General features: G+C 37.6%; 1 long non-coding RNA gene across 1 annotated transcript; it reads left to right on the plus strand.

The window, feature by feature from the left end:
• The first annotated feature begins 37 nt into the window (after window positions 1-37).
• On the plus strand, window positions 38-18,131 carry LOC121026767 (uncharacterized). Its single transcript, XR_005788448.1, has 3 exons — window positions 38-184; window positions 7,604-7,710; window positions 17,989-18,131. It is a non-coding gene; the product is annotated as an uncharacterized LOC121026767 (long non-coding RNA).
• The last annotated feature ends 2,560 nt before the right edge of the window (window positions 18,132-20,691 follow it).

Here is a 20,691-nt window from a genome sequence, read left to right on the forward strand (position 1 = left end):
CGGGAAAACACTCGTTGAGACATGGGGTGGGCGGGGTCTTCTTGGGTCCGCGCGTTGAGGCCCTTGGGGCGCGCGTGCTTGGCGCGCGCCTGCGAGTCCTGACAGGAGCTGAGGGAGCTGAGCGGCGCCTGTGGCTGCTGGGTGTCAGGCGCTGGGAGGGCAGGTCGAGTCTCTTGCCGCTAAGGTCAGCGACTGCGGTTTAAAAAGACTGCAGCTGCTTCCTGTCTTAGATTGTCGCTTACGGGCAGAAGTTAAGAGCTAGTAAATGGCTTAAAGATGGCAATAGTCCTGTCAACGTAATCTCTAGATCCCCAGGTCCTGGCCCTCGATTTAATGTTAGGTGCCATGCCACTGTACATTCTCCCTAGACCAGAAATTAATTTAAAGAAAAAAAAATTTTTTTAACGTTTATTTAACGTTAGACAGAGCATGAACGGGGGAGGGTCAGAGAGAGAGGGAGACACAGAATTTGAAACAGGCTCCAGGCTCTGAGCTGTCAGCACAGAGCCTGATGCAGGGCTTGAACTCACGGACCGCGAGATCATGACCTGAGCCGAAGTCGGATGCTTAACCGACTGAGCCACCCAGGCGCCCCCCGAAATTAATTTTTAAAATGTTTTCAGTGGTCGTGTTCCTACACATAGTTTTTCGAGTACTCTAACACAATTTTCATTTATCTGTTGTGTGTGTTCCTTTTTGGGTTTTGGGTTTTGGTTTTTTTTACATCTGAAAGTTAGGGGTCCCTGGGGACAGTGTGAACCCTTTCCGTTTTCCTGCGTAGTTTAAAGAATCAAATCACAAGTGTTTGGGATTGGGAAGAAAGACTAGGAAAGGGCTTCTCTAAAAAGCAACGTCAGGCTTAAAGAGAAGCAAACACGTGAAAACGGATAATGCCGCTGTACAAAATAGTGATAAGTGTGACAGCCTGAAACTTGAAATACTCTGAGGAAGTGTAGGAGGTGTGGCGTGGTAGGAACTTGAAGAGGGAGAGCAAGGTGGGAATCAGATCTGCTGCACCAGTACATTAAGGGTTTTATGCTGAGACCATTAGGAAGTTATGCAAAAAAAAAAAAAAAAAAAAAAAAAAAAAAAAATTGCTTTAGTTTTCAATGATTGCTTTGTCTATGAAGAATGGATTAGAGGAGATAGCATGAAAGGGGAGGGACTGGTCCAGGGCCACTGTAGTAGTCCTTGTGAGATAATAGTAGCTTTGACCCGTGTGGGAAATATGATGAAGAAAGGATTCTAGAGATATTTAACAGGTAGCACCAACAGAACTTGGTGATTGGTTGAATATGGGGAAATGAGGAGAAGCAGCTCAGGATAATTTCAGAAGTTCAGTTTTGACCAGCTGTTTGGATGTTGATGCCAGTTATTGAGAAACAATAGAGTCAATAGAGTTATTGAGGAACAATAGAGAATGATGGATAAGTATTTATGTAAAATACAAGTAGATTTCTGTAGGGCAGAAAAGTGATCTAGACTACACAAATATATTTAGGGCTCAGTTTATTCATGGGAAATGACACCATATGACTGAATGAGATTGCTTAGGGAGCGAAGTAGCAGGTAACAAAGGGGACAAAGGACATGGAGCTGAGGAATTCCAACATGCAATGTTGGGTAGAGGAAATAGGGCCAACAAGGTGGAAAAGAAAAAAGATAAATTGTGATTAAGATGATAGATTATGAAGCTTAGGAAGACTGGTGTTTCATCCATTCATTAAGTAAATCTTATAATAAGTACCTACTCAGCACCAGGCAGTTTTCTAATCTGGGAGAAAGCACTGAATGAGAACATTGTTTTGTCCTAAAGAGATTACATGGAAGTTGGAAAGAAAAACCATAAACAATTAAGATAATTTTAGATAGTGATAAACCAATAAAATATAGTAATAAGAGGGGCACTTACATGGTTCAGTTGGTTGAGCATCTAACTCTCGATCCCAGCTCAGGTCTTGATCCTAGGGTCATGAATTCAAGCCCCACGTTGCATGGAGCCTATTTAAGTATATATATATTATATAATATATATATATTATATATGTATATATTTATATATGTTGTATAAAATATTAAGTGTATATAATACTAAGTATGAATTCATATTAAGTATGTATATAAAAAGTATGAATGCATATTAAGTGTTAATTCAAGCCCCATGTTTACATGGAGCCTACTTACATATATTTATTTATTTATTATATAAATGCTAAATTATATAAGATATTAAGTATATATAATATTAAGTATGAATTCATATTAAGTATGAATTCAAACCCCATGTTGCATGGAGCCTACTTAAATATATATATAATATAAATATTAAATTATATAAAAAGTATATTTATACTTAAATACATATTATAGTATTTTACTTATATTTTAAAATATAAGATAAGGGAGAAAGACATGCAGGACTGGAGGAAAGAATGTTACTTTAGTGAGAAAAGACAAGGAAGGTCCCTCTGAAGAGGTAAAATCTGAGCTGAAACTTAAATAAGGAGGTAACCTGGTGATGATATGGGTGAAGAATGTTCCAATTGTCAAAGGCAATGGTTTTGAGATTAAAAAACAAAACAAAACCCAAGGCCAATATGGCTGATCCATATAAAAGGAGAAAAGAAAATGAGAGAGGTTGTAAAGGACTCTCACATTGACTTTATAGACTGTGGTGAGGAATGTGGCTATATTTTTAAAAATCGGCACAAAAATCATGGAAAATATTTAAAAGTAAACACAGAAACCTAACAGCAATAAGTGTAGGTGGGCTTTCAGCAAAGAATTGGAAGGAGGAAAATCTCTTCTTGCAATATTTTATTTTTAATGATAAGTGATAATAGGTAAATAGGTATACATGAATACCACTGTTAATAAGAAAGTAAAATCTTGTGACTCACTTTTTTGTCATTAATCCAGTTTTAGAGGTAACAAAAATATAGGTAGACAAGTGATGCCTTTGGAAATGTTAACAAAGCAAGGTTGCAAATTATAAATTTCATTAAATATTAACCAGAATGTCAAATTATAAAAGTTTGAATTATGCATATTAAAGTTAGAGGAAAGAGTCTATGGCCTATATTTTAATCAGGGATTGGAAGAATAGAAGAGACAATCAAGGAAAAGAATCCATAGTGGAGGATACATATTATAAAAATACATTTTAGCTTTAGAAGTAGTTTTGGTATGTGTGGTAGATTTTATTCTATACAAATACCTGTTGCCTCTCCCTGGAAGAGGTATCACTCACTTGCCTCAGTGTCACGCTTGATAGGATGACTTCCTTTATTAGCAAATGGAATGCATAACATGTAAGCTGTGTCATGCACAAGCAGAAGCTTTAAGAGCCGAAATCTGCCATGGTCTTTCTTTTCTCTCTGCCACAAGATCTACAGTGTTCTAGATAGAAGCTCAGGTGTCAGGGTGAAAATTACTTGGAGCAGATCGCTTCTCGGCCTTTTGGCTAAGATCAAGTGAAAATTACTTGGAGCAGAGACATTGCTGACATAAAATGAACATATATTGAGAATAAGAAATAAGACTTTATGGCTGCAAGTCACTAGATTTGAGAGTAGTTTTTTTTTACTGCAGCCTCACTTAACCTACTCTAATAAAGAATTTGGCACTGAAAATGAGGTGGCACTGAAATGAGGTGGCACTGAAAATGAGTATATATATATATATATATATATATATATATATATACACACATATATATATATATAGTATATACTATGCTATATATAGTAATATAATAAAAAATCCTAAAATATGTGGCATTGGATTCAGGTGACAGCAACAGGTAACAAGGTAACTGTTACCAGAGACTGGAAGTATGGCAATTTAAGTTATACAGTGCTAGAACATTTGATGAAATTGTTCTCAATTGGAAGGCAGTTAATGACCCTCATAAACTCCAATTTCAGTGAAATGGCAGGCAAAGGATATGTTAGCCACATGTGCCAGGTACTATTGGCAACAGTTTACAAGCAAGTACAATAAAGAGATGGGCTCAGAAAATAATCGGTGGGTTTGCAAGCTGCAGTGACAGGGAATGGAGCATCTAGAAATCCAGAGACTTGTAGAGGTAGAGGATATAGCTGATATTATGTCTACCTGTATAAGAGACTGATATTTAGCCAAAAAGATCAATTAAAATCTCAAGATAATGACCCAATCAGGAGTATAGCCATCACACCCTTATTAAAACATCTCAATAAATTAAGGTGTCTCAGTATATCCTCTCAACTGAACAATTTGAAGGTCTGGACAAAGAGATAAGGGTGTAGCTCTCTCACTAAAGCCTGACAGGATCAAGGTGACTGAAATTAAGTCTAGAAAAAGAAGGAGGTATGACTAAAAAGAATTGTGAGTATGGGCACTGGTGGATGGAGTTGGTTGGAATCAAATAAAAGTAGTCTAAATAATGCTAAAAGAACCATCACCTGTAGATTGAAGACTCTGTTTGATTTAGTTTTGTGAATAATTTTAAAATACAAAAAAGTATAAATACTAGTTGTCTAAATTAAATGTAAGTTATACTGTGAATAGCTCTAAAAAAGTCTAAGCAGTATATCAATAGCACCCTCCAAAAATTATTTTTCTTGCATAGTTTCTCTGAAAATTCAAGCCTAGAAAATTCTGGAAGGTATAGTGATTGTGTGTTGTTATTAATGTGTGACAGTAAAGAAATAGCTTTTTTAGAGAGGAATAATTTGGTAAGTGAGCCGTGGAATATGATTATATTAATGCAAATTGAAGGCAGAATCTTATATTTTTTTTACTCTGCTTGCATTTAGGCATTTAATTATTTTTCTACCAGATAAGTTAACAACTGTGGTTGTTTTTCTGATAACGCAAATACAAATTATACCTTCTCTTGTTAATGAAGATTTTGTAGCTATCCTTAATCTAAAAATAAATATGTTCTTCCACTAGTATTATGGTTACTTAGCATAAGCTGTATTTAATTATAAAATTTCTATTAGAAAAATGAAAACATTTTGGTTTATGAAAGTTTACTTCCACTGTTATGAATCTCATAGCTTCACATACTGTCATTAGTTTAAATTAAATACCTGAAGAACTTTATGTACAAAATTCAATGAATACTAAAAAGTAAAGAAACTAGAACAGTTTAAAACTGGTATGTATTTTTACTGAAACCTTATGGTTAAATAATATTTTAGGAAAACTGCATATTTAAAATTTTTGGAAAATTATACCATACACCTAGATCTTCACACTAGAAATTATTTAGAATAGCTATGTTGTATTCTTCTGTGTTTTTATTTATTATCTCTCTGAAATTTCTATCTTCTCTATGAATCCATTTATTCATTTTTTCAATGTTTATTTATCTTGAGAGAGAGAGCATGCACATGCACAAGCAGGGGAGGGGCAGAGAGAGAGGGAGAGAAAGAATCCCAAGCAGGCTCTGCACAGTTAGCACAAAGCCCCATGCAGGTCTCAAACCCATGAACTGTGAGATCGTGACCTGAGACAAAATAAACAGTCAATGCTTAACCTACTGAGCCACCCAGGGGCCCCACGATTTATTCATTTATTAAACATGTTTTAAGTGCCCACTATGTATTGTTCCTCATGCTGAGTGGTTAGGATAAGAAGAACACTACTGTCCTTCAGCATCTTCAAGTCTAGTGGAGCTAGGGGTATAATTATTACAAAGCTCTATGATATGTGCTATAATAGACACTGATAGATGACTTAGGTTACTGGGTATATAGTGTCCTAACCAAGATCAAGAATATACATTCATCTTTGGAAATGTTAAGTTTAGGATGCCTATGAAATATCCAACTAGAGATACTCTGAAGGCTGGCAGAAACATCTCTCTTCAGCTCAAGAGAGGGGTTTGGTCTAAAGGTAAACTTCAAAAGGAAAGGAGATATAAGTGAGTTATTAGGAACTGATGAGCTTGTCCATGAATAATGTGTATGAAGGAAAGTGTAACAAGAAAAAAGCGTCAATGCTAAAACCCTACAGAATGTGAACAAAATCAGGACCAGGTCAGGAGAGAGGAGTCAGGACAGAAAAGTTAGATCAAGTCAGTCAGGGTTTAGCCAGAGAAACAGAACTTCTAGGAAATATACATATATAATAAGGAATTTATTATAAGCAATAAGACATCATACAGTGTCTTACTGTAGTCTGAAATCAACAGGGGAGGCAGGAGAGGAGGAACATGAAGTGTAGAAGCAAAGATACATACATTAGAACCTGTGGGGATGGGTGGAACCCATGAGGACATAGGGACCCTGTTTCTAGAGCCCTTTGTCACAGGATTAGATATAAACCTAGTTCAAGAATAAGGAAACTGAAGGAGGAATTTGACAAGAAAAGGAATAGTAAGGAAATGCCCTAGGGGAATCTCATGCATTCCAGACATACTCCTCCTTGCTCTCAATGAGCTGACTTATCCCAATTAACCCTTGCTAATCAAAATCAACCACCCAAGCTACTAGAGTAATAGAGCTTTCTTCCCTTGAAATTATGACTTCTACATCAGTAAAACCACAGTTTCAGAGTAACTTGTTGCAGGTAAATTGCAGGTAAGTCATAATTTTACTAGTAGATAACTAGGGAAAATAGTAAGAAAACCATGCTGTATTATCTTTCACCACTGTGCTTTCAATTCAGAGTGGGACTAAAGTGTTAACAACTCACTACTTTGGAATGTTGATAGCATTTTATACAGAGCCATCTGTAAACTAGGCTCAAGTAGGCCTTAGTTAATTGGTCATAGGTAATGCTACATACCATAGGTTCAGGTTGAGAGGGGAGTATAGAACATGGATATGCAATTTACATATTCAGGACCTGCTCAAATCCATCTGGTGGTGGTTTCCATTTGATGATGAAATGCTACTGTGCGTATTCAATCTGATAGCTTTGTTGATCAGATAAGACCCAGTTCATGATGGATAACTGAGGTAGCATGGTAATTTGCTTCAAGCACCAACAGATCTGCTAAGTTATCCATCTTAGTTGAAGAACAATTCGTGAGGCAGCCCAGACCTGTTGCAGGACCCTGCCCAAAACTAGCAACTTTTCAAGTTGCTCAGTAAATGGATCAGAGTAGCACACAGATGAGGTAAATGTTGACTCCAGGATCCAAAGAGGAACACATAGTAGAAATCATCTTTGTGATAAAAGGAACCAAATGCAGTAATCTGTTCTTCTCTTTGAAAGAGCTATCTCAGGGCACCTGGGTGGCTCAGTGGGTTAAGCATCCAGCTTCGGCTCAGGTCATGACCTCATGTTTGTGAGTTCAAGCCCCGCATTGGGCTCTGTGCTGACAGCTCAGGGTCTGGAGCCTGCTTCAGATTCTGTATCTCCCTCTCTTTCTGCCCCTCCTCTGTTCATGCTCTATCTCTGTCTCAAAAATAAATAAACGTTAAAAAAATAATACAATAAACATTAAAAAAAGGCTATTTTGACATGTCCCAGACCCAGACTACTGGAACCCTAGAAATTTTACTAAGGTGGCAGAAACCTGATTTTTGGTCAGATTCACTTCCCAACATATCTGGCATATAATTATCTTACCTATGTCCTAACTAGTTACTTCTTTCTTACTCAGCCCAATCAGCATGATACCATCCATGTAATTGCCCAACATAAATTTCTGTGGAAAAAAGAGATAATCAAGTACCTGTAATAGGGCTGCAGAGTTGATGTATCCATAAGGTAAGACAGTCAAGGTGTGTTACTCATCTACAGAAAGCAAACTACTTTTGTTGGTCTTTAATAACATCTATAAATATAAAAGCATTCACCAGTCCAAAGTTAAGGTGCCAACAGATTTGGTCCGTAGTGAGAATGCGTTTCCCGGCTTGCAGATGAAGGCCATCCTCACTTGGCAGAGAGAGTGAGCAAGCTCTGGCCTCTCTTTTTCTTATAAGGACACTAATCCTGTTATTGGGGCTCCACCCTCATGATCTCATCTAAACCTAATTACCTCTCAAAGCCCCCATCTCCAAATACTATCATATCGGGAGGGTAGGGCTTCAACATATAAACTGGGGGGAGCATACAAACATTCAGTCCATAATAGCTAGCAAACCTTCAAGGTGTAGATAATTTCTATGCTATTAAATTTGAACCATAACTTTGGAAAAGGAACCTTCCAAATTCACATTTCAAATCAAGCATTAATCTCATAATAAAACTTAATAAGAATAATCCATCCATGTTTTCTTTAATCCCAGCCAGTCTAATTACAACAGTTTTATCCAAGAACTATAAGATCTCTCAAAATGTGGGGACTCTAGTGAAATATTATGAGTTAAAATTACTTAATTTAGAAACTGTTCATAGACTTCCACTTCCAAGATTGGCAGACTAGGTTATTCAGACAATCCAGACTATCTTTTTTCTTTTCAAAGACATTAGTGTGGAGCATTGAATAAAGTCCACTGAAAATTCATGAACACCTGAAACCTCAGAATATGAACTTATTTGGACTTAGGGTCATTGCAGATGTAATTAGTTAAGGTCAGACTTGATTAGTATAGGCCCTAAATCCAATGACTAATTTTTTTTTTAAGAAAAGAAGGGAAGACACAGACACACAAAGAAGTCCATGTGAAGACAGAGGCAGAGATTGGAGTTATGCTACCGCAAGCCCAGGAACACCAGGAGCCACTAGGAACTGGGAGAGGCAGGGAAAGAATCTCTCCTAGAGTTTTTGGAGGAAGTGTGCCCCTGTCAACCTCGTGATTTCAGATTTCTGACCCCCAGAACAGTGAGAAAATAAATTCCTACTGTTTTAAGCCACTAATTTTAATTATTTTTATGGTAAACTTTGAAAACTAAGACAGATTTTGGTACCAGAAGTGAGTTGCCTCTGTAACAAATACCTAAAAAAAGAAGAAATGCCTTTGGAATTGGGTATGGGTAGAGGCTAAAAGAATTTTGAAGTGCATGATAGAAAAATCCTAGGGGCGCCTGGGTGGCGCAGTCGGTTAAGCGTCCGACTTCAGCCAGGTCACGATCTCGCGGTCCGTGAGTTCGAGCCCCGCTTCGGGCTCTGGGCTGATGGCTCAGAGCCTGGAGCCTGTTTCCGATTCTGTGTCTCCCTCTCTCTCTGCCCCTCCCCCGTTCATGCTCTGTCTTTCTCTGTCCCAAAAATAAATAAACGTTGAAAAAAAAAATTTTAAAAGAAAAATCCTAGATTGCCTTGAAGACACAGTTGACAGAAATATGGACATCAAAGGCAATTCTGATGAGGGTTCAAATGGAAGTGAGGAGCATGGTAGAGAAGGCTTCTGTCATCTTAGAGAATACAAACAGAATATTGGTAGAAATATGTATATTAAAGGTGTTTCTGGTAACAGAGAAATGAGGAACATGTTATTGGACATTGGAGGAAAGATGATCCTTCTTGGATATAAAGTAGAACTTGTCAATGATGAATTTGGATATTTAGCTGAGGAGATTGCCAAGTAAAGTGTTGAAGGTACAGCCTTGTTTGTCCTAGATACTTATAGTAAAACACAAGAGGAAAAAAATAAAGAAGAACTATTAAGCAAAATGGAGATAGTGCAAGACATATACTCCATAGAGAGCATCCAAGATCCATGAAATTGAAGTCCTAGAGATGACTAGGAGATTAGGGGGAAAAAATTGGAGGTATAATAACAAAGACTGTTTCAAATCTTATATAAGATATCAAACTAAAGAGTCAAGACTCTCTTTAAGTACCATATAGAAGAAAAGAAAACCAGACCTAAATACATTGCTGATGAGAGTATAAATTGGTGCTACATTTTGAAAATCTGCTTGCCTTTTTGTACTAAAGTTGAATATTTGAATACTATGTGATACAGTAATTTCACTCTGAGATAACCCAACAGTGATATGTGCTTATGTGCACCAAGAGACATAAACAAGAATGCATATAGAATAATTATTTAGAATAACCTTGAACTGGAAAGAGCAAAAATATTTATCAAGGGCAAATGAATAAGTAAATGTAGTACATTCAAGCATGTGCTTTCACACTGCAAATGAACTACAAATAGACACAACATAAATGATTCTCACACACACACAAAAATATTAGTCAAAGAAACCAGAAATAAAACAAAACATACTGTGTGAGTCCATTTATGTAAAATGTAAAAACAGTATTAGACTCAGGATAATGACTAACTTTATAGAAAGTAGGCAGTATGAATTGAGGGGGCTCAAGAGAGACTTCTTTGGTCTTGGCATGGTGTTTAGAAAGGTGTTTGCTTCGGGGCGCCTGGGTGGCGCAGTCGGTTAAGCGTCCGACTTCAGCTAGGTCATGATCTCGCGGTCTGGGAGTTCGAGCCCTGCGTCAGGCTCTGGACTGATGGCTCAGAGCCTGGAGCCCTTTTCCGATTCTGTGTCTCCCTCTCTCTCTGCCCCTTCCCCGTTCATGCTCTGTCTCTCTCTCCCAAAAAATAAATAAACATTGAAAAAAAATTAAAAAAAAAAAAAAAAGGCGTTTGCTTCTTGATGATCCTTTGATCTTTATTTTTTTTTCACTTTGTTATATTTTCCATTAATTTTTTTAAATGAATTGTATAGATTTAGAAACAACAATGTTAGGGAATTTTCTTATGATTTTTTACTTAAAGATCTGATGGATTAAAAAAGAACAGAAGGTATTTATGCATTTTTGTTTGTGAAAGCTTCTCCACCTTTTGAGTTGATGACATGGAACCTGTCTCTAACTAACCTTATTTGTCTCTCTAACATCCAGTATTGTACATTTTATGATGTTGCTTCACTGATGCTGTCTTTGCCCATCTGCTCTGATTTCTTGGGACTTGCCCCTTGTGAAACACAGCTCCTAAGACTGCCATTCATATGCACTGAAAAATAATTAAATACATTAGCTTGTCTAACAGATATGTCTAATAAATAGCTATTATAGCAAATATTGAAGTATTCACCTCTCAATTTTATCTTCATGTAGAACAAATACTGATAACATTTCATAGTATCATGTTAGTTTTTTTTTTTTTTTAATAATTTATTGTCAAGTTAGCTAACATGCAATATAGTCTTGGCTTCAGGAGTAGAACCCAGTGATTCATCACTTACATATAATACCCAGTGCTCATACCTCCTCAATGCCCATCACTCATTTTCCCCATGGTCCCAAACCCCCACCCCCATCAACCCTCAGTTTGTTCGCTGTATTTAAAAGTCTCTTATGGTTTGCCTCCCTCTCTGTTTGTAACTTATTTTTCCTTCCCTTCCTCTATGGTCTTCTGTTAAGTTTCTCAAATCCCATATATGAGTGAAAACATATGATATCTGTCTTTCTCTGACTTATTTCACTTAGCATAGTACCCTTTTGTTCTATCCATGTTGTTGCAAATGGCAAGATTTGAATTCTTTGTCATTGCCAAATAGTATTCCAAGGCATATATATACCACGTATTCTTTATCCGTTCATCAGTTGATGGACATCAGGGCTCTTTCCACAATTTGGCTATTGTTGAGAGTGCTGCTATAAACGTTGGGGTGCGTGTGCCCCTTTGAAACAGCACTCCTGTATCCTTTGGATAAATACCTAGTAGTGCACTTGCTGGGTCATAGGGTAGTTCTATTTTTAATTTTTTGAGGAACTTCCATACTGTTTTCCAGAGTGGCAATTCGCATTCCAACCAACAGTACAAGAGGGTTCCCAATCCTCTGCATCCTCACCAATATCTTTTGTTTCCTGAGTTGTTAATTTTTTGCCATTCTGACAGGTGTGAGGTGGTATCTCATTGTGGTTTTGACTTGTATTTCCCTGGTGATGAGTGATGTTCAGCATCTTTTCTTTTTCTTTTCTTAAACATTTTTATTTATTTTTGAGAGACAGAGAATGAGCAGAGGAGAGGCAGAGAGAGAGGGAGACACAGAATCTGAAGCAGGCTTCAGGCTCTGAGCTGTCAGCACAGAGCCTGACGCAGGGCTCGAACCCATCAACTGTGAGATCATGACCTGAGCTGAAGTTAGACGCTCGACCAACTGAGCCACCCAGGCGCCCCTTTCAGCATCTTTTCATGTGTCTGTTTGCCATCTGGATGTCTTTTTTGGAAAACTGTCTATTCATGTCTTCTGCCCATTTCTTCACTGGATTATTTGTTTTTTGGGTGTTGAGTTTGGTAAATTCTTTATAGATTGTTGATACTAACCTTTTATATGATATGTCATTTGCAAATATCTTCTCCCATTCTGTTGGTTCCCTTTTAGTTTTGTTGATTGTTTCCTTTGCTGTGCAGAAGCTTTTTATCTTCATGGGGTCTCAATAGTTCATTTTTGCTTTTGTTTCCCTTGCCTTCAGAGATATGTCAAGTAAGAAGTTGCTGAGGCCAAAGTCAAAGAGGTTGCTTTTTTTCTCCTCTAGAGTTTTGATGGCTTCCTATCTCACACTTAGGTCTTTCATCCATTTTGAGTTTATTTTTATGTGTGATGTAAGAAAGTGGTCTGGGTTCATTCTTCTGAATATTGCTGTCCAGTTTTCCCAATCCCATTTGCTGAAGAGATGTCTTTATTCCATTGGATACTCTTTGCTGCTTTGTTGAAGATTAGTTGGCCATATATTTGTGGGTCCATTTCTGGGTGCTCTATTCTATTGCATTGATCTGAGTGTCTGTTTTTATGTCAATATCGTAGTGTCTTGATGACTACAGATTTGTAGTACAGGCTAAAGTCCGGAATTGTGATGCCTCCAGCTTTGGTTTTCTTTTTCAACATTACTTTGGCTATTCGGGGTCTTTTGTGGCTCCATACATATTTTAGGATTGTTTGTTCTAGCTCTGTGAGGAATGCTGGTGCTATTTTGATTGGGATTGCATTGAACGCATAGATTTCTTTGTGTAGTATCAATATTTTAACAATATTTGTTCTTCCGATCTATGAGCATGGAATTTTTTTCCATGTCTTTGTGGAAAATGCAACCCGTTTCTGTACATTGATTTTATATCCTTCGACTTTGCTGAATTCATGTTATCAGTTCTAGCAGTCTTTGGTGGAGTCGTTCAGGTTTTTCGTGTGGAATATCATGTCAGCAAAAAGTGAAAATTTGACTTCTTTGCAAATTTGGATGCCTTTTATTTCATTTTGTTGTCTGATTTCTGGGGCCTAGGACTTCCAACACTGTTAAACGACAGTGGTGAGAGTGGACATCCCTGTCGTGTTCCTGATCTCAGGGGGAAAGCTCTCAGTTTTTTTCCCATTGAGGATGACATTAGGGATGGGTCTTTCATGATGTTAAGGTGTGTTCCTTCTATCCCAACTTTATTGAGGGTTTTTATCAAGAAAGGATGCTGTATTTTGTCAGCAGTGACAGAATCATATGGTTCTTATCCTTTCTTCTATTATGTGATATATCACGATTGATTTGCGAATATTGAGCCAGCTCCACAGCCCAGGAATGAATCCCACTTGATCATGGTGAATAATTCTTTTAATATACTGTTGCATTTGATTTGCTAGTATCTTGTTGAGAATTTTTGCAGCCATGTTCATCAGGGATATTGGCCTGTAATTCTCCTTTTTAGTGGGGTCTTTGGTTTGGGAATCAAGGTAATGCTGGCTTCATAGAATGAGCCTGGAAACTTTCCTTCTGTTTCTATTTTTTAGAATAGCTTCAGAAGAATAGGTATTAACTCTGTTTTAAATGTCTGGTAGAATTCCCCTGGGAAGCCATCTGGCCCAGGACTCTTATTTTTTGGGAGATTTTTGATAACTGATTCAAGTTCTTCGCTGGTTATCTGTTCAAATTTTCTATTTTTTCCCTTTGAGGTTTGGTAGTGTGTGGGTGTCTAGGAATATGTCCATTTCTTCCAGATTCTTCAGTTTGTTGGCATAAAACTTTTCATAGTATTCTCTAAGAATTGTTTTATTTTGGTGGTGTTGGTTATGATCTCTGCTCTTTCATTCATTATTTTATCTATCTGGGTCCTCTCTCTCTCTTTTTATTTATTTATTTATTTATTTATTTATTTATTTATTTATTTGAGAAGCCTGGCTAAGGGGTTATCAATTTTGTTTATTCTTTTTCAAAAAAATTAGCTCTTAGATTCATTGATCTGTTCTACTGGGTTTTTGTTTTGTTTTGGTTTTGGTTTTTTTTTTGGATTCTATATTGTTTAAACACTCTTTTTGCTCTAATTTTTTTTTTTTTTGTTTTTCTGCTGGCTTTGGGCTTTTTTTTTTTTTTTTTTTTTCTACTGCTTTTCTAGTTCCTGTAAATATGAGGTTAGGTTCTGTATTTGAGACCTTTCTTGCTTCTTGAGATAGGCCCGGATTGCAATGTATTTTCCTCTTATGACTGCCTTTGCAGCATCCTATGGGGTTTGGATTGTCGTGTTTTCATTTTCATTTGTTTCCATATATTTTTTAATTTCTTCTTTAATTTCCTGGCTCACCCATTCATTCTTTAACGGATGTTCTTTAACCTTTATATATTTGGGCTTTCCAAATTTTTTCTTGTAGTTGATTTCAAGTTTCATAGAATTGTGATCTGAAAATATGCATGGTATGATCTCAATCCTTTTATATTTGTGTGTTTTTTAAATTTACATCCAAGTTAGTTAGCATATAGTGCAATAATGATTTCAGGTCTGGAATCCAGTGATTCATCCCCTACATATAACTCCCACTACTCGTCCCAACGAGTGTCTTCCTTAATGACCCTTGCCCATTTAGCCCATCCCACAATCCTTTTATGTTTGTTGAGGGCTGTTTTGTGACCCAGTATTTGATCTATTTTGGAGAATGTTTCATGTGCACTCAAGAAGAATGTGTATTCTGCTGCTTTTGGATGAAAAGTTCTGAATATATTTGCTAAGTCCATCTGGTCCAATGTGTCATTCAGAGCCATTGTTTCCTTATTGATTTTCTGTCTAGATTATCTATCCATTGTTTAAATGAAGTATTAAATCCCCTATAATCACTGTACTATTATCTATACATTTATTTATGTTTGTGATTAATTGACTTATATTTTGGGGTATTTCCACTGGGGGCATAGACATTTACAATCATTACCTCTTCTTGATAGATAGACCCCTTAATTATGATATAATGCCCTTCTTCATCTCTTGTTACAGTTTTGTTCTGAAATCTAGTTTGTCTGATATAAGTATGGCTACTCTGGCTTTCTTTTGACATCCAGTAGCATGATAGATGGTTCTCCATCCCCTCACTTTCAATCTGCAGGTGTCCTCAGGTATAAAATGAGTCTCTCATAGGCAGAATATAGATGGATCTTGTTTTTTTTTTCAGTCCATTCTGATACCCTATATCTTTTGATTGGGGCATTTAATCCATTTACGTTCAGAGTGATTATTGAAAGATATGGATTTAGTGTCTTGTGTTATCTGTAGGTTTCATGCTTGTGGTGATGTCTCTGGTCCTTTGTAGTCTTTGCTGCTTTCCACTCACGGAGTCCCTCTTAGGATCTTCTGTAGGGATGGTTTGGTGGTCATGAACTCCTTTAGTTTTTGTTTGTCTGGGATAGCCTTTATCTCTCCTTCTATTCTGAATGACAGCCTTGCTGGATAAAGGATTCTTGGCTGCATATTTTTCCTATTCAGCACATTGAATATTTCCTGCCACTCTCTTCTGGCCTGTCAAATTTCAGTGGACAGGTCTGCTACTACCCTTATGTATCTAACCTTGTAGTTTAGGGCCTGTTTGTCCCTAGTTGCTTTCAGAATTCTCTTTATCTTTGTATTTTGCCAGTTCCCCTATGATATGTCATGGTGTCAACTTGTTTTTATTGATTTTGAAGGGAGTTCTCTATGCCTCCTGGACTTGGATATCTGTTTCCTTCCCCAGGTTAGGGAAGTTCTCAGCTATAATTTGTTGAAATAAACTTTCTGCTGCTTTCTCTCCCTCTTCTTCTTCTTCTGGAACTCCTTTGATATGGATATTATTTTGTTTCATTGAATCACTTTGGTCTCTAATTCTCTCCTCATTGTCTAGTAATTTCTTTTCCCTCTTTTTTTCCCCGCTTCATCATTTCCCATAATTGTATCTTCTATTTCACCTATTGTCTCCTCTGCTTCTTCTATCCTTGCTGTCACTGCATCTAGTTTATTTTGCACCTCACTTACAACATTTCTGAATTCGTGACTGTTTCTTAGGTCCTTGTTCTCTGCAGCAATAGGTTCTCTGCTGTCTTCTATGCTTTTTTCAAGCACAGATTTTGTCTTATGACTATTATTCTAAATTCTTGTGCAGACATATTGCTTATATCTTTTTTGAGCAATTCTCTGGCTGTCATTTCTTCCTGGAATTTTTTTTTGAGGCGAATTCTTCCATTTCATCATTTTGGCTAGGTTTCTGTCGTTTATGTGTTTTAATAGCTTGTTATGTGTCCTGCACCTGTGAGTACTACTATATTAAAAAGAGATCATACACTGTCCAGGGCTTGGCACTTCAGGAAGTACTTTTGGAGTGTGTTGCATGCACTCTGTTGTTGCATCTTTAGCTGTTCTATCCCACTGCTCATAGTGGTGTGTTGCAGACTTTGAGTTTGACGTTCTCTCTTGTCCAACAAGAGAGCGGATGCAGAATTGAATATGAGAGAGGCTAATGTCCAGGAGGAGACAAGAGCACTGAGTAAGGGTCCTTGCTCTGTATATATTAGGATCAGAAGGCTTTCAAACATGATGGATGTGCAGAAAGAGACAATAAAATGGTGATCATTAACTCATGTTTGTGAGAGAAAGGGGTTTTCTAAGATATGTGGTGTTAGGGGTTTGGGTCAATACAAAACAAAATTCTGGTGCTGAGCAGATGGCTGTTTACAGCAGGCACCAGGTGCTGTGTCTGTTTATCTTAACTTAGATAAGATGGATAGAGCATGGTGCCTCAGGGTCAACAAGGCACTTTTTTTTTTTTTTTTAATTAGCTCCAGGCAATTTCACCCGGCTTTGGAGGTCTTTCTCACTGTTTACCTTTCAGCTCTGCTGGGGGCGCTTCTGCTCTGTGCTCTGTTTACCTATTCTCAGACACTTTTGTCCTGTGGAAGCAGTTTCGTGCTCTTTGCTTTGTTCTATGCTGGGGGCACTTTAGCCCTGTGGCTGCTTTCTGCTCTAGCCCTGTTAACCCATTGGTGCAAGCTTGGGAATTCCTAAACTTATTCCCCACAGTGGTGGATTTTTTGGACCTTCTACCAGGTGTGCTTTGATTTGTTCCTTGAAGAAACCATACAAAACCACAGGGCAGTTGTCTGTTGGTGCCTGGAACTAGAGGCTGTGCTGGTCTGAGAGGCTGTTTGGTTCAGTCAGTGTCAGTCTCACTCCATAGATAAGCAGTTACCCGGCTATGGAGGGGCATGGTTTGGTGTAAGTGTGTCCCACCTCCACTGAGGGCTGCTGTCCTGTTCCCTGAAACCCCACCATGTTTATGACAGGGAGAAAAATGGTGACACCCCAATCTCTCCTCCCCAGACCTGGTGTCTCAAACCACGCTGTTCAGGTAGCACTCACAGTGTAGTGCCGGCAGGCAGCTTGCCCTGTTACACAGTCTCCCATGCCTCTTCGGCACTGGGCTAGGATTCAAAACCTGATGTCTTAAAGGATTCTGCTCCATGACCTGGTTCTGGGGTATTGCCACTCTGCCCAGATGACAAAGGGCCTCTGGCTGGTGCCTAGAGAGTCTTTTGTCCTTGGAGTATACCCTCTTCCCACAGTACTCAAGGGAGGGGACTATTTTCTTCCAGGTGCCCCTGAGATCACCATGGCATACCTGTGCTGGGTCCCCTTCCCCACCGCGGGCACCTGCACATGGCCCCCTCTAGTCCACAGAAAATTGCACACCCCTGAAAACTCTGATCTTTATCTCCTAAGGCTGTTTGCAAAGTAGAAACTGGCTCTCTCCATATTTTTTGTTCCCTAGTCCATGGTCTGAAGAGTTTTTTCTCTTGTCCAAATAAAATACTACAGTTCCACAGCTTCTCTTTTTCTTCCTCTTGTCTCTCCACAGATGGGGTCCCCTCCCGTCCGTGCCCAGAACCACCAGTTTTATCTCTCCCAATTCATGAACACGCACCTCTGTCCCGCCAAGCTGTCTCTTTCCACCTGTGGAGATTTTTCTGCCACTCCGCAGCCTGCATTCCCGGGCGTTCCAAGTGTTCTGACCTCAATACAGATGTGTTTGAGGGAGAAGGGAAATTGTGGTTCCTTTACTTCTCTGCCATCTTAACTCCTGGTGTCATGTGAGTTTTAAAAAAAAGCTATGTTACTATGTGAATGAACCATGAAAACACTGCTTGATAAAATAATCCAGACACATGAGATAACACATTTTTTATTCCATTTATATGAAATACCTAGAATAGGCAAATCCATAGAGACATAAAGTAAATTGGTGATTGTGAAGACTAGGAATAGGGGAAATGAGGAGTAACTACTATTGGGTATGAGGTTTCTTTGTGGAGTAATGTAAATGTTCTAGAATTATATAGTGGTGGATGGTTGTACAACTTTTGAATATGCTAAAAATTGCTGAATTTTACACCAGAAAGGGTGAGTTTTATGGGGTGTGAATTATATCTCAATAAAGCTGTTATAAAAACTCAGCCCTGAGCTAAGCGCCTTTTTTAAAAAAGGTAATCTTGTTATATCTAGAAAGATGACTGACTGGCTAGGGTACGAAGATAAGCTGATAGTTTATTTTCATGGTACTCGTTTGTGCATTTAAAATTTTTTTACTGTGCGTACATACTATCTGTGAAAATTAACTTAAAATATTTTTACTATTATGTATTCATTAAATATGTAGAAAGTTTTTATTCATGTAATACTATAGTAGATCCTTGCTGCCTAAATTCTTAAAGAAAATCCTGTGGTCAGTATGTTTGAAAAGAATGATTATCAATGAACCCTTTATTACAAAACATAAAATGATCTTAGAATTTCCCAGACCTTCAAAGTTGCAGTTGGGAATTCTGATTTGAATCTGATTCCTATTCCTTTGTCTATATTCTCTCCTTTCTCTATGAGAACATTAAGAATTCTCCTGAAGTTCAGAAATTTAAGCACAATCTTTTCTTCATCAATATTGCTTTCTCTTGAATATCTCTGAAAATATTAATTATGGCAAAATAAAATGATCCATGGGCTTTCTGGGATCATAAATGACAGCTAGCTTCTGGCTTCTTCTGGCTACAACCCAGCTCAGTATTTCTTATTTCCATCTTAGCATTCTATCATAACAAATACTTTTTACCAAACGCTGGCCTTCAACTGGCACCTTATTCCATGTGATTACATGTGGTAATATAAGTAACTCTTTTACCATGCATGCCTGGGAATACCGATGTCTTATTTTCCACTGGTAATAAAATCATCACTGTTGGGGTGCCTGGGTGATTCAGTTAAGTGTCCACTCTTGATTTTGGCTCAGGTCATGATAGGGTCGTGGGATCAAGCCCCACATTGAGCTTTGCACTGACAGTGCAGAGTTGGCTTGGGATTCTGTCTCTCCCTATCACACATTCTCACTCTGCCCGTCCCACGGTCATATGCATGTGCTTTCTCTGTCTCTCAAAATAAATAAATACACATTTAAAAAAAATTATCACTGTCTTTTGAACCACACCACATCAAATAATAAATCTTAGATTCCCATTTTGAGGTTTTATTTCTTTCTTTTCTGAACATCTTAAGATTTTAGTAGAGGAAATAGAAACCAGTCTAGGTATGTTACTCTGAAAAGAAATTTGGTGCATACAAAATCATTTGAAAGCCTGGAAGAATGAAAGTCAGGGATCCAATGAGACTTTTAGTTTGAAGATCATACAATTGTAGCTGTGATGTAGAAGTGAGAAAATGAGTGCAATTATTGCCACTAACCTTTTTCCAGAACTGCTGCTCCACTGTAAGTTTATCCCTTTGAAGCTGGTGAGTAGATTCTGCCAGAATGTGAATGGAGCTTGTATTGGTGCTTCTACAGCTAACAGAAGATGGCCTCTTCCTCCCTTTTACCTTCTAAATCTCATGATGTATGTAGGAGCCCTGATATTTCTGAATTACAGAAGTTTTAAAGGTTTTTAAAAGTTTAGTTCCTGTCATGTTGTTAGATTTAATATTTAATTAATATTTTATACTTTAATACTTATACTTTTTAAGTATAATACTTTTGTACTTAAATACTTTAATATTTAATTAATCTTGTTTGCTCATATGTCTGTATACATAGATTGCATGGTATTGGTAGCCAGAATTTATATACCTTGCCTAAATAAGAAGCCCTGTTCACCTGGAAAATAGATAATGGATACAAGTTCTGTTTATAGATGTCTTTGCTCTTATGATTATAGTGGGTGGGAAGAAGTTTGGTGGTACAGGGAAGGTGCATGTGAATGAGTAGGCTGTCCTTTATGGTTTATTAGTAGTTTATAATGCTAAATTTTTCCATTTCTTTTGGCAGTTGATAGTGGACTCACTATCTTTCTTTCTCTTATAAACCTGGTACCCATTCTGAAAATTTCTGGAGTCAGACTTCCTGCTTAATAGAACTGAACTTGAACTTTTATTCTGGAAAGAAACGTTGTTTTCAGCTTCTCTGGAAACAGGATTGCTGTGTGATTTTTTCCTTTTAATGAATTATCCAACCGGTTGTCCAAGTCTTAGCCCTCTTCAAAGGCCTCATTATCTCTCATCTGAGGGTTATACAGACACTTTT

This window comes from Herpailurus yagouaroundi, unplaced genomic scaffold, assembly GCF_014898765.1.
Source record: "Herpailurus yagouaroundi ecotype Mexico unplaced genomic scaffold, PumYag 162438, whole genome shotgun sequence".
NCBI lineage: Eukaryota > Metazoa > Chordata > Mammalia > Carnivora > Felidae > Herpailurus > Herpailurus yagouaroundi.